The sequence below is a fragment of the Leopardus geoffroyi genome, chromosome D1 (assembly GCF_018350155.1).
Source record: "Leopardus geoffroyi isolate Oge1 chromosome D1, O.geoffroyi_Oge1_pat1.0, whole genome shotgun sequence".
NCBI lineage: Eukaryota > Metazoa > Chordata > Mammalia > Carnivora > Felidae > Leopardus > Leopardus geoffroyi.
In genome coordinates, this window is record NC_059329.1 from 94,305,277 (window position 1) to 94,324,888 (window position 19,612).

General features: G+C 36.0%; 1 protein-coding gene across 4 annotated transcripts in view; it reads right to left on the reverse strand.

Annotated features, from left to right (window-relative positions):
* The window catches only part of LRRC4C (leucine rich repeat containing 4C), a 1,189,111-nt gene that overhangs the window by 1,010,243 nt on the left and 159,256 nt on the right, over positions 1–19,612 (reverse strand). The window lies entirely within an intron of this gene.

Consider the following 19,612-nt stretch of genomic DNA (forward strand, 5'->3'; position numbering starts at 1 on the left):
ACAGAATAAGCCACTCCAACAGACTTTAGTTTTAGGAATCACAAAATACAAACAAAACAAAACAAAATAAAACATACATACACACACACACACACACACACACACACACACACACAAGGGCTGAAAATACAAAAAAATAAACTAATTAAAACCCTTCAAGCAATATAATATAAATATTATAATAGACCATTTTGTAAGTCATTCTATTTCCTAAAGATGGAATGAGGTTCTTAAAAATCTTCTCAAAGGACTTGATGGATATTTGTTTAACAGGTAGTTGGAGAGGAGGTAGAGTGGTCATGTAAAAGGAAATTTTCAGCCAAGAATATATCATGCTCAAAAAGACATGTCAACTTCAAAGAAACTGGGGCATATGTGAAATCTAAGTGGACTGACATGGTTAGAGAAAGCCCCCTTTCTTTCCCTTGGTAATTTTGTAAAATATATAACTCTAGCCACTGGACTGAGACTTTAAGTATGCTCTGAAAAGTAAAAAAAAAAATCAGTTCTTTTGGGATACAAGGGAGATTAATTTCCCATGTGAAATAATATGGTTATAAAGAAGAAAGGAAGTTGGTTCAAAAGATATCAACCAATTAAATTCATCACTTAGGTATTGGAGAATATAGAAGGAAATCCCTGTTGAGTTTAAAATACCCCCTTTAAACATCAGAACTGCACTTATGATTTAAAGTCTTCTGGCTTCATTATTGTGCCTGCATCCACAAATTCAAGTAGGGGAAGGGCCAGCTTCTTGAAGCCTAAGAACAAACACATACTCATTACTTCACAAATCCGAATCTTTATGTGGAGATAATACTCCTAATAGGTATATAGAAGCTTGGGTTATTTGTCCCATGGTGTGGATCAGTTTGCCTAGGTCTTTCTAGACTTGGTTCCTGACCTCTCTGTACATTTAGCAGCAATGACCAAGGGACTGCAGGAGCCCATTTAGGGCACAATGTTGCGTGAATACATATGGCCTCTAAGAGGAAATGAAGAAACAGATACTGGTATGTGAATCCTAGGCTTCCGTAGGGGTCAACTAAATTGATACAATTCTGCCTCCTAAAACAATGACAGCCACTGTCCAGTAGGGCAGCATTTAGTCTGTCTTTTCATTTTCACTGGCTTTTAAAAGCAATAATGGAGTGCCTGGATGGCTCAATTGGTTAAGCGGCTGACTCTTGATTTTGGCTCAGGTCATGATCTCCAGGTTTATGACTTCAAGCCCGGGTAGGACTCTGCACTGAGAGCATGGAGCCTACTTGGAATTCTCTCTCTCCCTCTTTGCCTCTCTGTACCCTGCTCATGCTCGCTCTCTCTCTCTCTCTCTCTCTCTCAAAAATAAACACTAAAAAAGGATCTATTGAAAAATTGAAAAGCAATACTAATATAATGTTATATGTCAATTATATCTCAAAATTAAGAAAAAAATATTTAGTTTATAAAAGGGGAGGGCAAAATGACTGCTAGCTCCATCACCATCTAGTGGCATATACATCAATTGCCACCTGGAAAACCACTCCACTTTCAGGACTTTAAAAGAAATGTTAGCATCCTCTGACTTCACGTCTATGTTATTTAATTAAAACAATAAAATACAAACTATTTAATGCTTTAAAAAATAAATAAGAAAACAGACATCCTTCTATCAATCCAGTTTCCAAGAAAAATCAAATAAAAGCCAACAGGGAAAAAAAAGTGTTTGCATGGATAAAATTAAAGAATACTCAATTAAATTTACAGTTTTATTTCTAATTCCTCACTCACCAATTGTTTGTTATCTTCAGATGCAATATGGATAGAGCACTCTGAGATAATAGAAATTTTGGAAAATTTCTCAGGTGGATTTTCTTAAATATTATTAAGGAAAACACTGGCCTGACTTAACTCATCTTTAATGTGGTTACCTTATATTAAGAAAAATTTTGTTTTCCATGATTTCAAATATATCATTTCAATATCTGTTCAACTACAGCAACAACAAAATATGCTATCTTTTTGGAACAGCTATACAAGTATATGTTGTATATCTCTGATAACTACTTGTTTTGTAGTAAAATTAAAGAGTAATGGAGGTATCCATATCCTTTGAGCATATCCTTCTGGGAATATAGCTTAAGGGAGTACACACCTACGAGGAAGGGAAGGGGATGGCCTTTTCCCATAAAAACAACTAAATAACTATAAAATCATCCTAAATATCTCAGAAATGAATATGAAGGCTGGCAGAACAAATTCCACAACTAAAGTAGAGAAGAGGCCACATCGAGGAAAGTAGGAAGTGTGGAGATGTAGCTTGGGAGAGAAACACATCTTGGCCACCGTGGTGGTGCGGGAGCTGTGGTCACAGAGAAGGGTGAAAGATAGAAGAGTAAACAGGAGAATGCATGGGGAAAATGAATCCCAATAGCAATTGGCTTAGAAAGAGAGAGGGCCCAAATTTCTTGAGTTGATGCCACCAGTGGGGCTTAAATTCTGGAGTTTTAGACGTCAGTATGCTTGACTCTAGGAGAGCTCTGAGGACACTGAGATGGCTCTTGGAGAAAAGGCAGGGTAAATGGCTCGTACACACAGTGTGGAAACAGCAATCTAAAGAATGCCTGAGGAACACAGTAGGGAAGTTAGTTGCTTATTTCAGAGTGTTTCCCAGACAGGCAGAGTTCATGGAGAGATTCCACCAAGAACAGAGGAAATGGCAGGTGCCGTTTCCCTCCCATGCTCCTCAGTATAAACACTGAGCTATCTGTGGTAACCAGCACAGTGCTTACATTTCCTACCTAACTTGCTTACACCAAGACCCCCCACAACTCCCCCGCTTCCAGATGCTCTGGAAGAACTGACCTTTTCAGTCACACTTGCTCCAGTCCCACCATGGTGGGTCTCCCCGCAACAATGCCAGTCCAAACCACTAACAACACCTCATCTACTGACCCAGTAGTTTTGGGAAGCCTTGGTTCTAGTGGCATCAGTGACAGGGCTCATTTCACAAGAAGACCAGAGCAAACCTAGTTAAATCATGCCACAATCAGGCCACAAAACAAACACTTTCCACAACCATCATAGGGAGCCTTTACCGATGACAGGCCTAAAGAATAAAGTAACCAGGACACAACAGGGGAGTGCACAAAGCACAATGGAGACCCTCCCAGAAATGCCAGGCCCTGAAGAAAAGGAGATACTACACTACACTGCACTACACTACAGGGCACTATAGGACTTCTTTTTCACAAAGCAAGTTCCCTCAAAGGCAGAAGATATAGCTGACTTTCCTAACAAAGGGAAGCAGGCAGAGAGACATAGAAAAAATGAGAAGACAGAGGAATTTAGCCCAAAGTAAAGAACACGACAAGACCACAGCCAGAGATCTAAGCAAAACTGATATAAGTAACATGACTGATGGAGAATTTAAAGCAACGATCATAAGGATACTCACTACACTTAGAAAAGAACAAAGGACATCAGTGAGACCATTAATACAGAGATAAAGAATGACATAGCAGAGATACAGGGCTAAATTAATGAAATGAGAAACATGACTGATAGAATGAACAGCAGGATGGAAGAAGCACAGGAATGAATTAATAACCTAAAACAGAGTAATGGAAACTAATCAACCTGAATAAAAGTGATAAAAAAGAATTATTCAAAATAAGAATAGATTATGGAGCTCAGGGGCTTCATGACACATAATAGCATTCATTTACATTTGAAGAAAAAGTCAAAGGAGAAGAAGGATAAGGTGAAGGAGAAGAAGAATTATTAGAAGAAGAAAGAGAAGAAGGGAAAGGAAAGTTAAGGGAAGAAGGGGAAGAGGAAGGAGGAGGAGGAGAGAGGAAAGATGAGAGACAGAGAGAAGGAGAGACAGAGAGAGAGAGAGAGACAGAAAGAAAGAAAAGAGAAAGAAAGAAAGAAAGAAAGAAAGAAAGAAAGAAAGAAAGAAAGAGGAAGAAAGAAATAAAAGGGGCACAGAATTTATTTCAAGAAATAAATGTTGAAAACTTCCCTGATCTGAGGAAGAAAACAGATACCAGATCCAGGAGGCACAGAGAACCCCCAACAAAATCAACAAAAGCAGATCCACATCAAAACATGTTGTAATTAAAACTACAAAAAAGAATACTGATATAGAAAAAAATAAAGCAGCAATATAAAAGAAGACAGTCACATACAAAGGAAAAACCATAAAGCTATCAAGGGAGTTTTTAGTGGAAACTTTCCAAGACAGAAATAAGTGCATGATCTATTCAAATTGCTGAATGGGAAAAATCTGCAGCCGAGAATACTCTATTCAGCAAGGCTATCATTCAAAATAGAAGGAGAGATAAACATCCACCCCCAAAAAAACTAAAGGAGTTCATGACCACTAAATCAACCCTGCAAGAAATATTAAAGAGGACTCGTTGGGTGGAAAGCAAAAACCAAAAAGCAGCAAAAACAAATTATTTGTGTAAATAATCAGTCAAGGAGCTCACGAAATTAAAGAAGGTAAAATATGACACCATTAACCTAAAATGTGAAGAGGAGATGTGTAAATAATGGGTTCAAAGAGCAAAACATGTAAGAGAGAAAGACAAGGTCAGATAAAATCTTCAAAAATAACCACAACACCAGTAATAAAATGGCAATAAACACATATCTATCTGCAATTACTTTGAATGTAAATGGACTAAATGTTCCAATCAAAACACATAGGGTAACAGAAAGGGTAAAAAGGAAGATCAACCTATATGCTGACTAGAAGTGACTCATTTTACCTAAAGACAGCTGCAGATTGAAAGTGTGAGATGGAAAAACATCCACCATGCAAATAGATGTCAAAAGAAAGCTGAAGTAGCAACTCTTATATCAGACAAAATAGACCTTACAACAGACTGTACCAAGAGACAAAGAAGGACACTATATAATAATAAATGGGACAGTCCAACAAGAAGATATAACAATTGTAAATAGTTATGCACCCAACATGAGAGCACCCAAATACATAAAACATTTAATAACATACATAAAAAGGAACTAATCTGTAATAATACAAAAATAGTAGACTTAAACACCCCCTTACATCAATGGAAAGATCATCTAAACAGAAAATCAATAAGGACACAATGCTTTTGAAGGACACACAAGACTAGATGAATTAAATAGATACATTCAGAACATCATGAAACAGTAGAATATGCATTCTTCTCAAGTGCACATGGAACATTGTCCAGAATAGATTACATATTAGGCCACAAAACAAGTCCTACCATGCATGTTTTCTTTCTTTTTTTTTAATGTTTACTTATTTTTAAGAGAGTGAAAGTGGAAGAAGGGCATAAAGAGAGGGGACAGCATATCTAAAGCAGGCTCTATGCTGACAGTAGACAGCCTGAGGCAGGGTTCAAACTCACAAACCGTGAGATAATGACCTAAGCCAAAGTCAGACACTTACCTGACTGAGCCACCCAAGTGCCCCACCATGCACCTTTTCTCACCACAGAGCCATGAAATTAGAACTCAACCACGAGAACAGTAAATGGGTCAACTAGGAAATCAATGAAGAAATTAAAAAGTCTATGGAAACAAAAATAAAAACACAACAGTTTAAAACCTTTGAAATTCAGAAAAAGTGGTTCAAAGAGGACAGATTATGGTAGGACAGGCCTACATCAGGGAGCAAGAAAAGGCATAAACAACCTAACCTTACATCTAAAGGACCTAGAGAAAGAACAAAAACAAAATGAAAAACCAGGAGAAGGAAGGAAATAATAAAGGCTAGAACAGAAATAAATGACATAGAAACAAAAACAAAAACAAAAACAAAAACAAAACAAATCAACCAAACCAGGATTTGTTTCCCTAAAATAAATCAAATAAATAAAATCAGAAATGATAGAGGAGCAATAACAACCAACATCATAGAAATACAAACGATTGTAAGAAAATGTTCTGAACAAACTATACCCACAAATTGGACAACCTAGGAGAAATGGATAAATTCCAAGAAATACATGGCCTACCAAAACTGAAGCAGGATAAAATAAAATTTGAATGGACCAATTACTAGCAGAGAAATTGAATTAAAAAAAAATACCCAAAAACAAAAGTCCAGGACCAAATGGCTTCACAGGCAAATTTTACCCATCTTTTCTTTCTTTTTTTTTTTTTTTTCTCAACGTTTATTTATTTTTGAGACAGAGAGAGACAGAGCATGAACGGGGGAGGGGCAGAGAGAGAGGGAGACACAGAATCAGAAACAGGCTCCAGGCTCTGAGCCATCAGCCCAGAGCCCGACGCGGGGCTCGAACTCACGGACCGCGAGATCGTGACCTGGCTGAAGTCGGACGCTTAACCGACTGCGCCACCCAGGCGCCCCTTACCCATCTTTTCTAAGCAAGAGTTAATACTTACTCTTCTTAAACTGTTCCAAAGAAGAGCAAAGGAAGGAAAACTTCCAGTCATTCTATGAGGCTAGCATTACCCTGATTCCAAAACCAGAAAAAGACACCACAAAAAAAAGAAAGAACTATATGCCAGTATTTGTGAGGAACCTTGATGCAAAAACCCTCAACAAAATACCAGCAAACTGAATCCAATACATTAAAAACATAATTCACCATGATCAAGTGGAATTTATTCTTGGATTGCAAGGGTGGCTCAATATTTACAAATCAATCAAAATGATGCATCACATCAATAAAAGAAAGGATAAAAACCATATGATCATTTCAATAGACACAGAAAAAGCATTTGACAAAGTACATCATCCATTCAAGACAAAAATACTCAACCAAGTATATTTAGAGGATGCACCTCAACATAATAAGGACCATATATGAATATATATATGTCCATATATATATATATATATATATATATACACACATAATTTCTTCTTTATAAATTCATCAATCCATATTTTAATGCATATGGAATGTTATTCAGTCATAAAAAAGAATAAACTCTTGCCATTTGCAATGACATAGATGGAGCTAGAGAGTATAATACTAAGCAAAATAAGTATAGAAAGATAAAAATCATGTTATCTCATTCATATGTGGTACTTAAGTAACAAAACAGTTGATCAAAGGGAAAAAAGAGAGAGATAAACCAAGAAACAGACTTCACTACAGAAAACAAACTGATAGTTACCAGAGGGGAGGTGGGTGGGGGAATAGGTGAAACAGGTAATGGGGATTGAGAAGTATATTTGTGATGAGCTCCAGGTAATTAAATTAAAAAAAAAGTATATACATAAGAAAATATTATAAAAATAGTAAAAGTTTTATGCACAAAGATATTCATCATAGCACCATTTAACTTGGTCAATTTGTCTTTGAAAAAAAAATTACGTTTGAAACAACCTAAATATTCAAGCACTAGAGATGCTCCTGATGGTGAATAATGCATCAATGAATCTAATGAAAGTATCCACAAACTAATATCAGCACCCTGGTTTTGTTTAGGTCTCAAGTTAAAAATAGTCTTTACATTTTTAAATGGTAAAAAAAAAAAAAAACATTTAAAAATATTATTTTGTGACCGATGAAAACTATAGCAAAATCAAAGTTACAACATCCATAAAATTTTATTGCGGCACAGAAATGCTCATATACGTATTGTATGTTCATTTATATCTCATCTGTAATCATCTTTCTTAAATAGCATAATGTAGTAAAGACAGACACCATAAGATCTACAAAGCCTCAAATATTTACAGAAAAAGTCTGCTGAACTCTGATCTAATGTACAAGGTAAGAGATCAGGGATTTTGGAATTGGACTGTTTGGTATAAACTACCAAATCTGGTATTTATTATCTGTGTGACACTGAGAAAGATACCTTCTCAATGCCTCAATCCTCCCCCCACACCCCCCCCACCCCCGCCTTTTAAAGTGAAGATAATAACAGTATCTGCCTCTTAGGGTTGTTGTAGTAACTGAATCATAATACATACAGTGCTTAGATGAGAGTAACCACAGTGAAAATTAGCTATAGTTATAACATTGCTGCTAACTGCTCAAAACTGCTTAAATTTTAGATGGAAAATCAGATAAAATTGTAAATATGGTATGAGTACAACTGTTAGTAAATTTCACGTAAAAACTGCCTAGTAGAAAATATGCCATAATATTAACAATAATTATCTATCTTTAACTGGAGGGATTTTTACTTTCTATTCTGTTCTTCCCAAGTTTACTAAATGTACTCAAATTATCTATACAATGATAAGACAATCAGGAATACAAAAAAGATGGAGATTGCTATAACTATGGAAACAGTTCTGTGAAAGCACATTTTATATGAGAAATGAATACACAAAAGAAAGCAGTGAATATTCTGTGTTCCAAAGGTTCTCCTCATGCTGCTTCATAGGTTCTCACCACATCTTTCACAATTATATTTTTTTCCTATCAAAGGGTAAGAATGACATTTATGCACTTCACCTTTCACCTGTGCTGCTGGTCACTTGGAAGTTTGAGATGACAAGCTTACCCAAGCTCATCCTATTATACATATTGCTAATTACCACTGACTTCCGCTGACACCACTCTTCATTATCCACGTTGAAAAATTCATTGTCCAGCCTCTCTGCTCCAGGCACTTGTCTCCAGCAGCCCTCCCCATAGACAGTTACATTTTTATTCTGTATTAAATTCTCCTCATTACAATTAATCTGTCAATACCACAAAGAGCTTTTAGGTAAGTTCAAGGTGTGTGACTGAATTCCTGGGGAAGGGTTTTGGATATGTGTTAGTTGAACACCAACCTTAGTTACAGTTTATTAAAACCATTTATTTCCCCCCAACACTATATGTTGGAAACAGCAATTGATGTACTTCATTTCTTTTTTTTTTTTTTTTTTTTTTTAGTATACCTGAAAATAGCATTAAAACACAAAATATTTCAAATGTCTAAATAAGTCAATTCTGTTAGTGTGTGAACTCATGGCCAAGACAGGGGATTTGAGCTTTAATAAGACATTTAGTTCCACCTAACAGGGAGGGTATTTCTTTCCCAAATGTCAGATTATACTTTGGAGCTTATGTTGAACAAATGCAAGAGGCCACAGGAAAAATAATTACATCGTCTGATTTAACTCAAATACCTACCACAATGTCTGGCATGCAGACATCACCCAGTGAGCCTCATCTAGATTCAATCTATCTTTGGATCCATCTATCCATTCATCCATCCATCCATCCATCCATCAATCTGCACATGTATATCTTCATGAATGAAACTGGGTAAAACAGAAACTTTAATTCACAGACTACTAGAAGCAGATCAGTAGTGTCACCTCTCAACGAGTACAATTTATTTTGAAATGTCTACTGTTGAGATTGATTCTAAGAAAGATACTGATATACCATATGACCCAACAATAGCACTGCTAGGAATTTACCCACGGAATACAGGAGTGCTGGTGGATAGGGGCACTTGTACCCCAATGTTTATAGCAGCACTTTCAATAATAGCCAAATTATGGAAAGAGCCTAAAAATGTCCATCAACTGACGAATGGATAAAGAAGATGTAGTTTATATATACAATGGAATACTACTTGGCAACGAGAAAGAATAAAATCTGGCCATTTGTAGCAATGTGGATGGAACTAGAGACTGTTAAGTGAAATAACACGTCACAGAGAAAGGCAGAGAAAGACAGATACCATATGTTTTCATTCATATGTGGATCCTGAGAAAATAAACAGAAGACCAGTGGGGAGGGGAAGGGGGGAAAAAGGTACAGCAAGGGAAGGAGGTAAACCATAAGAAACTCTTAAACACTGAGAACAAACTGAGGATTGATGTGGGGTGGGAGAGAGGGGAAAGTGGGTGATGGGCATTGAGGAGGGCACCTATTGGGATGAGCACTGGGTGTTACGTGGAAACCAATTTGACAATAAATTATATTTAAAAATAAATAAATAAATGTAAAAAAATTAAGTTAAATTAAAATGTTACACTTAGTAAAAAAAGAACAAATAAAGATACTAATGTTAAAAATTAATCAGACTCTATCCTATCTTTCAATGAGCTAACAGTCCAGTAGGGAACACAGACAGGTGGACAAATACATTGAACCCAATAAAATAAGAATGACAATAATAACATGCTTGAGATCCAGAGGATGAAGTGACATATTCTATGGGGAGGAGGTTGGAGAAGATTGTCCTGCAAGAGAGACATGGTTCCCAAGTGGGAGATGCTGAGTTTCTTGCAGATTTTCCCATTTTACTTATCTCTTTGCTGATAAATGCCCATGCATGTTTGTACTCTGTTATCACAGAGGGAACAAACCATGCAACAGATCCTCTGTAGCTCAATCATCACATGGTCAATCTCTTTTGTAGAGCAACAGGCATAGTTGCAAGGAACAGTTGAGTTGCCCTCATGTGTCCAGATTCCCATTTTGCATCACTTTCTCCCATCCCACGCTACTTTTCTTTTTCTTAGTCTATGGAAGTGTTTCTAAAAATTGTATACTTCATAAAAAATAAAGAAATATTCCTTAATATTATTTGGTTTAGTTTTAACTGCTAAATTTGAAATTGAGTTAAATCACGAAAAGATAATGAAGTCTTCCTTTTAATGGATATGAAAATATATTTATTTTTATACTTTAAAATAAGACAATTGAGCACTAGACTGACCCAGCACAGATAATCAAACAGAAGGAATATATATGCTTACAAGGATGATCCTCCTCAGAGACTCCCTGGGTTATATTTTTCATCTTCCAGTAAGAGCTCTGATAGGGTTGGTACAAATAAAGACTGGGTGCTATCCTGGCCTAGTGGGTTAAAACTACTTTACTTCTATAACTCTCATTACTCTTTTCCATTATTAACTCTGCGTGTGTGTGTGTGTGTGTGTGTCTGTGCGGTATGGCTCTAGAAATTAGAAAAGTGTCCTGTTCCTTAACAAAGAAAGAATGGAGATGATCACATCAGTTAGAAAATCTATACCCAAGTTCTGATAGTAAAATAAACTAGCACAAGGTAAAATAAAACTTACGTATTTTATTTACTAGATGTCGGTAGAGGCTTGAAACACTGATAATTGATATTTTGATGGATTTTCCTTTGTTCTATGAGCAGTGATAACAACAAAATGAGAATTAAATTAATGACAGGAAATAAACCTAACATTTTCATTAATATAAAATATCATTGTTTCTGATAAGTCTAAACCAAGCCAACGGATCTCATTAAATCTCATTAAAGAAGTTGGTCATGGTCTGGTTATTACATAAACAGAATGACATCAAGGAAAATCATATTGGTACTTAGTGTATATTTGTGTTTTTTAGACAGGACAGAATCCTCAAGTCACACCCAAACACAAGACAGTGGAGTGGTGTTTGTGTGCAGTGTATATGTGTGTGTGTGGGGGGGGGGGGGGGTGGTGAAAAAGGCTATGTTTAGTTCCAAAGATGAAAAGCAAAGGTCTGAAATGGACTTACATATGAAAACCATAGGGATATTTGGTTCTTTTTTTTTTTTTTTTTGCAATAGAACATTATCCTCACGAATGTCTGACTAGATTTTCATATAGCCACAACTATCTAGAAACTATTTGCAGCAATAACTATAATAGAGTCAGCATAAATACACATGCTGAGGAAAGTTTAACCTACTGTAAACCTTTTGAGAATCAACTGATAAGGTCATCTCTTCTACTCCAGATATTTCTTTCTTCCTAAACCTTGACCTAATATTCTAGGAGTGCATATTTTCCTCCCTGTGTATGAAGCCGTCCCTGATTTCTTCAGACCACATGAATAAATCCTTCCCCTGGCTCATTAGTACTCATTCTCAGTGCTGTATGCAACTTTCTGGTTTTTTGAATGGCTCTTATTAATGACTTCCCTTTCACTTCAGCTAAATTATAAATACCTTAAGCCTCAGACTATGATTTGTACTTGTTCAGCAACCTTTTGATTACACGGGGGAGAATGCAACAGAGGAAGGAAGTCCAGAACACACACCAGGCACATTAAATGACAGGGTATTCATTGAAAAAAATACTTATTAATCTACTCTGTGCCAAGTTCTTTCCTAGGCTCTAGTTATTCATATAACAAAAGAGACACAGTCTTTGTCTTCATGGACATTACAAGCTATGAGGAGGCAATAGTCAGTAAGCATGTAGGCAAATGAATGACTGAAACATATAGTTGTCTAAAGGAAATACATTGGATTCGAGGATAGAGAGTAAGAACCAAGGCTTGACAAGGTCTAGTTTTCATTTTAGCCTTTATTTGTATCGAAGCATTTCATATGATTCCAGCTCATAAACTCTCACACACTAGAAGAAAAAGAGCTAGTGTCCCTATACACTGGCTAGAAAGGACACTGGCTAGAAATGAGGTTCTCAGACTGCCTGGCTGGATACGAATTGATTCAAGAACTGGAGATAGAGAGTATACAGGCCTCATAAGGTGGAATATTTGGGAGTGCAGCAAAGAAAGTCAACAGGTTAAGAGAGATGTTGAAGGGAGATAGGGAAGGAAACTAGGATTAGGGTAAAACAATCCTTTCTTCAGATTATATCACCAGTTAGTAAACACATTGTTTCAAGATATTTCATCCTAATAAACGGTTGAGTTTCCATCACAAAGTATTATCTCCAGTCAAATATCTGAACAATATCACAAATTCTGTATGTCAGAAATCTGCACATGATTCTTTTTTGGGGGGTTGACAAGGCTGAAATCAAAATGGTAGTGAGATATGGGGGTCTTATCAGAGACTTGGGGTCTTCTTCTAAGGTTACACTCCCATTAGCAGAATTCATTTACTTGTAGCTGTAGAACTCACGTTGGCTTCCTTCTTCAAGGTCAGCAGGAGAGTGTGTCTCCTGCTTTGAATCTCTTTAGGGGATAGCATAAACCTTCCCTTAAAGAGTTCACTTGACTAGATCAAGCACACCCAGGTTAATCTCCATTTTGATTAACTCAAAGTCAATTGATTAGGAATCTTAATTGCACCCGCAAACTTCCCTCAACCTTGTTGTATAACATAACCTAATCACAGGTTGAGATCCCATCACAGTTCAAGATAACCTGTTCCCAAGATTACACAGGAGACCTGTATCAGAAGATGGGAATCATGTGGGACATTTAATAATTCTGCCTGTCATACTGGACCTGCATTCTCTGAGGGCATTACATTTCAGTAGTTGCGTCATTTAGCAGTAGTCTCCCTTTTAATGTTCCCCATGGTTCTCTGAAGTCACTATTAAATGTTAAAAAGAGGGGCTGAATATAAATTACTATTTACACCGACCAGAAGTCATTGTTACTTTCATTTAATAATCCATTCATTCATTCATATATACATATGGCCAACTATATTCATTTCTGATAAATACTGACGTTAGCATACATTTGAGTTTTGAATTCTAGTCTGTGTTCTTAAATTCAAATGTTACAATGAAAATATTTTCTCTGTGTTAAAACATCTCAAATCTCCAAGTGCTCCATGGTTTAAGTATAGGACCTTTCTTCTATTAATCTCGTTTTTCACCTAATATGGTAAAAGGACATTCACTAATATTTTTATGTATATTTTGGATTCCCAATAAGTTAATGAAAATGTGTTATATTTCTAGGTGGGGGAATAATAGGGCACAGACTTTATTTCTCTTAAGAGAGATAAAGATATTATTTTGTTATTAATAATATTATCTCCCCTCCCCATTTGATAACACTACCTCTAGACACTAAATCTAACACATTACAATTCAGACCATATTTTCACATCTTTTGATTCTCTCAGTAACCCTGTGATTTAAGTATGTTTCTTTCCATCATTGTTCTTTCATTGAAGAGGAAACTGGAACTAAAAGAATTTAAGTGATTTCCAAGGTCAATTTACAAAGAACACATAGGAATCATGCTTCAAACACAGAGCTCTGAAATATGTGAGCAAAAACTGATAGAACAGATAGGAGAAATACACAAATGAAACGTTATACTTAGACATTTCAAAATCTATTTCTCAACAATTGAGAGAACAACTAGATATAAAATCAGCAAAGATACAGAAGAACTCAGCAATACCACCTTCAGACAGGATCTAATCAGCATTTATAGTCCACTCTCCTCAATAACAGCAGAATATACATTCCTTAAAGTTTAATGAATGATTTACCACAATAGGCCATATTGTGAACCATAGAATAAATTGTGAGAAGTTCAAAGATATTGAAATTATGCATAGTGTATTATCTGATCATAACGGAATCAAACTAAAAATTGATAACAGAGAGACACCAGAAAAGCTTCCAAGTCTTAAAGAGAGACAGAGCATGGGAAGGTGAGGGGCCAAAAGAGAGAAGGAGAACCAGAATCTGAAGCAGGCTCCAGGCTATGAGCTGTGAGCAAAGAGCCCAACGCAGGGCTCAAACACACAAACCATGAGATCATGACCTGAACCGAAGTCAGATGCTTAAGCAACTGAGCCACCCAGGTGCCCCTAAGCAACACACTTCTAAATAATACAAGTGGCAAAGTTATGTATTGCTCAGTGGAGACCAAAAGTACATTTATCCACATGATAATGAGAAACAAAATATCAAAATTTGTAAAACATAGTGAAAACAAGTCTAAGAGGGAAGTTTATATCACTATATACTTATATGAGGAAACAAAAAATCTCAATTAATAATATAAGTTCCCACCTTAAGAAATGAGAAGAAAAATGGGGCACCTGGGTGGCTCAGTCAGTTAAGCTTTCGACTTCGACTTAGGTCATGATCTCATGTGCAGTTCGAGAGTTCAAGCCCCAGGTCGGGTTCTGTGCTGACAAACTCAGACTCTGGAGCCTGCTTCAGATTCTGTCTCCATCTTTCTGCCCCTCCCCTGATTGTGCTCTGTGTCTCTTTCTCTCAAATATAAAATAAAACATAAAAAATTTAAAAAAAGAAAGAAATTAGAAGAAAAAGAGAAAAATGAACCAAAACAAAGTAGGAGGGAGGACATAATAAAGATAAGAACATACATCAATGAACTTAAAAACAGAAAAATATACAACACCAATGAAACAGAAAACTGGTTATTTTAAAAGATCAGTAAAATTGACAAACCTCCAGCCAAACTGAAAAATGAAGACACAAATTGCCAATGTCAGGAATAAGGAGTGAATATCATTACAGACCATGTTGACATTACAGGGATATTAAGAGAATAAACAATTCTACACAGATAAATACTTAATTAGATAAAATAGATCAATTCCTTCAAGTGCACAATCCAAAACAAATCACCAATTATGAAATATATAATTTGAATAGCCTTATAACTACAAAGACATTGAAATCAAAATATAAAAAAAACCCTTAAAAAGAAAAAAATCCTTGGAGTAGTATCGATGGAAAGTCTAAGAGAACTTTAAAGAACAATTTCCATTCATTCTGCACAAATTCCTTAAGAAAGTAGTAGAGGATAGAATACTTCTCATATGATTCTCTGAGGTCAGTATTACATTGATACCTGACAAACACAGTTTGCAAACAAAACAAAAAACTATAAATCAATATCATTCATGAATGTAGATGCAAAAAATCCTTTGAAAAAGATTAGCTAATAGAAATTAGCAATATATAAAATACTTTTATGCTATGACCAAGTAGGCTATATTCTAGGGATTCAAGACTGGCTTAATATTAAAAAAACAATTAATATAATCTATCATATTAATAGGCCTTGGAAGAACAATCACATAATCATATCAATTACTTTAGAAAAATATATTTGACAAAATCCATACAGATGATGAAAGTCTCAGAAAGTTAGAAATAGAGGAGAATTGGGGTTAATCTGGGTTAATCACTCTCACCACTGGGGTTTTTTTTTTATTGGTTTTGTCATTTTGTTTTGTTTGTTTGTTTTTAATCAATCTGTCTCACCACTGTGACCTCAGTGCCAATGAAAAACAATGCCTTTTTACTCAGTGATACCTGGAGAAGTAAACACAAATGGTAGCAATGCAGAGATAATGGATTTCTTAAGTTTTTGGTTCAGTAAGCCAAATTTCATATATTTGGATCCCAAAGGGAAAAAGAATAGCTTAGTAATGGCAAATTCAGAATCAAAGTAACAGATTCAAATTAGTTTTTGCTTATTTTAAATAACTGGGGAGGCGCACTTACCACTGTGATCTCATATAGTACTTTGAGTCTTGGCCAGTGCAATATAGCAAGAAAGAGAAATAAGAGACATACAGGCTAGAAAGGAAGAAATAAAGGAGTCTCTATTTGTAGATAATGTAATAGTGTAATAGTAATCTACTGATAGATTACTGTCATAGTAATATTGTATCCAATAAGATTCCATGAAAATAAATACCATTCCACTACCATGGTTGGTTGGACATGAACAAGAGTTTAAGTTCTCGATGACTTTGTTGGTCATTCTATCAGGTCTGGACTTATTTTTGGAATTTCTATTACTTGAGAAAACTAAACTCCTTGTACTGCTAAGATACTACGCATATAATCTCTTACACATAAGTGAAGAGCAACCCTTAACTGATAGTCTTTAGGTAATCCATTTTCCTATCTTTAAAATAAGCATAATGAACTGAAACTCTCACAGGAAGTTAAGAAATTTGTATTGTGAAGAATGGCCCTTTGGACTGAATTATGCTCCCCCCATCCCCTGCCAACCCTATATTTAAGCCTTAACGCCCAATATGACTATATTTGGAGAAAGGGTCTCCAGGGAGGTGATTAAGGTTTAAACTGTGGTCCAAAGGGTGGGACCCTGATCTGATAGGAGTGGTGTACTTGTAAGAGAAAGAGACAAAATCTCTCGCTTGCTCTCTCACTCTCTCTCTCCACACACAAACAGAAAAGGGATCCTGCAAGAAGATGGCCATCTATAACCCAGGAAAAGAGCCTTTACCAGAAACCAACTCTGAGGGCACACTGATCTTGGACTTCTAACTTCCAGAGTAGTGAGAACATAAATGTTTGTTGTTGAAATCACCCAGACTGTAGTCTTTGGTTATGATAGCCTGAGTGGATGATTATAAATGGCATCACAGAAACCAAGGAACTAGGTATTTTTCAGAAGCATTCTGCTTGGACAACAGTATTAAATCTGGAAATAAAATCAAGACAAGCAAATGAGTACAAGTGACATTTAAAAATCAGGTGTATTGAGAATAAAACAAAAAAAAAATAGTAACTGTATTCTTACATTCACATGTTTAGATTTTACAAGTAAAATTATGTCACATATTTTATTATGTTTCATGACAGTGAGTCATCAAAATATATTGGTAGCTCCCTTACCATATTAACGGTTACTGAGTAACAATACAGACATGGTGTTGTGTGTTTCGTGAACATTCTGTGAGTTTGATCAGAATGGTGAATGGTATCTGGGTACAGAGAGAGACAATGGGCCTCATACCAAACTTCAGTAAATAAGCCAATAAATAAACAAGATTTCCTACATGAGGAAAAAGAGATTAACTTAATATAATATGAGCTTCAAAGGAATTTTATTTCTAATGCACTGATGGAAGAGTAATGGTTAAAAAGCTGGAAATGGAGAAAACTATAGCCATTCTTAGCCCTTCCGTACAAATTTGTGGTACTGACAGTTACAAAATAATCAATTTGAGAAGTCAAAGAGAAATAAGCAGTAAGTCAAGCAAGTTCCTGAGACATAGCAGTGAATAAATGACATGTAGAGAGAATGATCTAAGGGCTCTCCATCCTGGACATATACAAAAGGCTTCCATTCTTCCTGGGGAGCACTGAACATCACTGTGCTTGTTCCTGAATATATACTACTCATATGTAGGGAAACCACTGAACATATGTTACAAGTTCATTCATATTCCTGGCCAGGGAACTTGAAAACCACTGAAACACATTCCAATACCAGCAATGAAGTTTCTATTATAGCTGTCTACATTAGCCTGCAGAACAAGCTTAATGAGACATCTTTCCTTTCTCCCTTCTTTCTACCCCATTAGCTTCTCTCCCGGGAGGAAACTATATTACTGTAGCTATCTTCACCCTTCCATGACCTTAGAGCTCAGTGCATGGAGAGAGCTTAAAATGTACAAAGGCCTTAGCATAATTCAATAAAAAAAGAAGCATCATCAATATCCTCAGACCTAGACGATGGGGAGACTCTGCCACTGAAGTTCCTGAATTTACTTTACCCTGTACCCTGAGAAGAATAGGGGCCAGCACTACCAAGTAACAAAGTATCTGCTATCATACCTGACAAGTGATACGGAAGACCTTTAATGTCAACTTTGCAAAAACCTGGCAAGCAGAAAACAAAGTAATCGACAATACTATGTGTGAAATGAAGCTAAAATCAAAATAAATTTACCTCCATGAAAACATGTCCATGTGCAAGAGAAAAGGAAATTTCTATGGGTAGCAATAGCAAGGTACAAGCACATTAAAAACATGATTTAAAGTCTTTTAGATTTTCCAGTATTCATGCCACACAATGTGAGTCACGAAATAAGATTTACCACCTAGGAAGGAAAGAGGATTACGATGTGAGGTACAAATGACTTCAGATACAAGAATTGGATAGATTACTGTTTTATATGAGGCACACAAAGGTGATAAATAAAACCTAAGCGTCAGCAATCATGCCATATATACAAATGACTAGATATTCTACTTTTGTTCTCATGGCACAAAGCCATTTTGTGTCTAAAGATATGCCAGGAATCTCAGCTCTTCTGTCCATTTATTATTGGGTCATATTCAATCTCTTGATAGACTATGAAACATTTAAACTGCAAAATTTAGTGTTGTAACATTTTTGCCAGAGATTACAGTTTTATTTGGAACTGCTCCTAATAATTAGAAAGGAAACATAGAGAAAATAGATTTTGTAGAAAGAGATGGTTTCGTAATCAACACAAATACTGGAAGAATTTTCATCATAAAAAATTTCAGAGGTCTATAAGAGGTCTCCCTCTTCCCCAAACTGCAAAGAGCACTTCTAGATACACACACACACACACACACACACACACAGAGACCATAGACACAGGACTTTGTACAGACCTTAATTTGAGTAGAGTTACACTGCTAACCTTTCTTACAATGTGATTGCTTTCTTATACAGTAGCAATCAGGAAAAAAAGACACGGTGGGGGAGGGTTATAATTTATAAAAACACCTGTGGGTAAGACAAAGGTTGCATGCTTTAAATACTGAACACTTAGAGATTTCTTCATATGAAATCATTCATTTCATATATTACCTCTACAACAAAGGCTTGTTAGGCTTTGGAACAAATGGAGGCTTGCACTAGCATGGCAATATAGCGTTGGAACAGGTCAAAGTCCCTTCCCAATTTTGGACCCCTTCCAGAACCAGGATGTGGTAGATTCTATTCTGATTCAGAATATTTGTTCCTACTCCATGGGAGAAAATTGAACATTTCTGCCATGTTCATAGTGTGTTTCACCATGTAGCTAATTTTTTTAAATATATTAAATGTATTGTCAAATTGGTCTCCATACAACATCCAGTGCTCATCCCAAAAGATGCCCTCCTCAATACCCATCACACACCCTCCCCTCCCTCCCACCCCCCATCAACCCTCAGTTTGTTCTCAGTTTTTAAGAG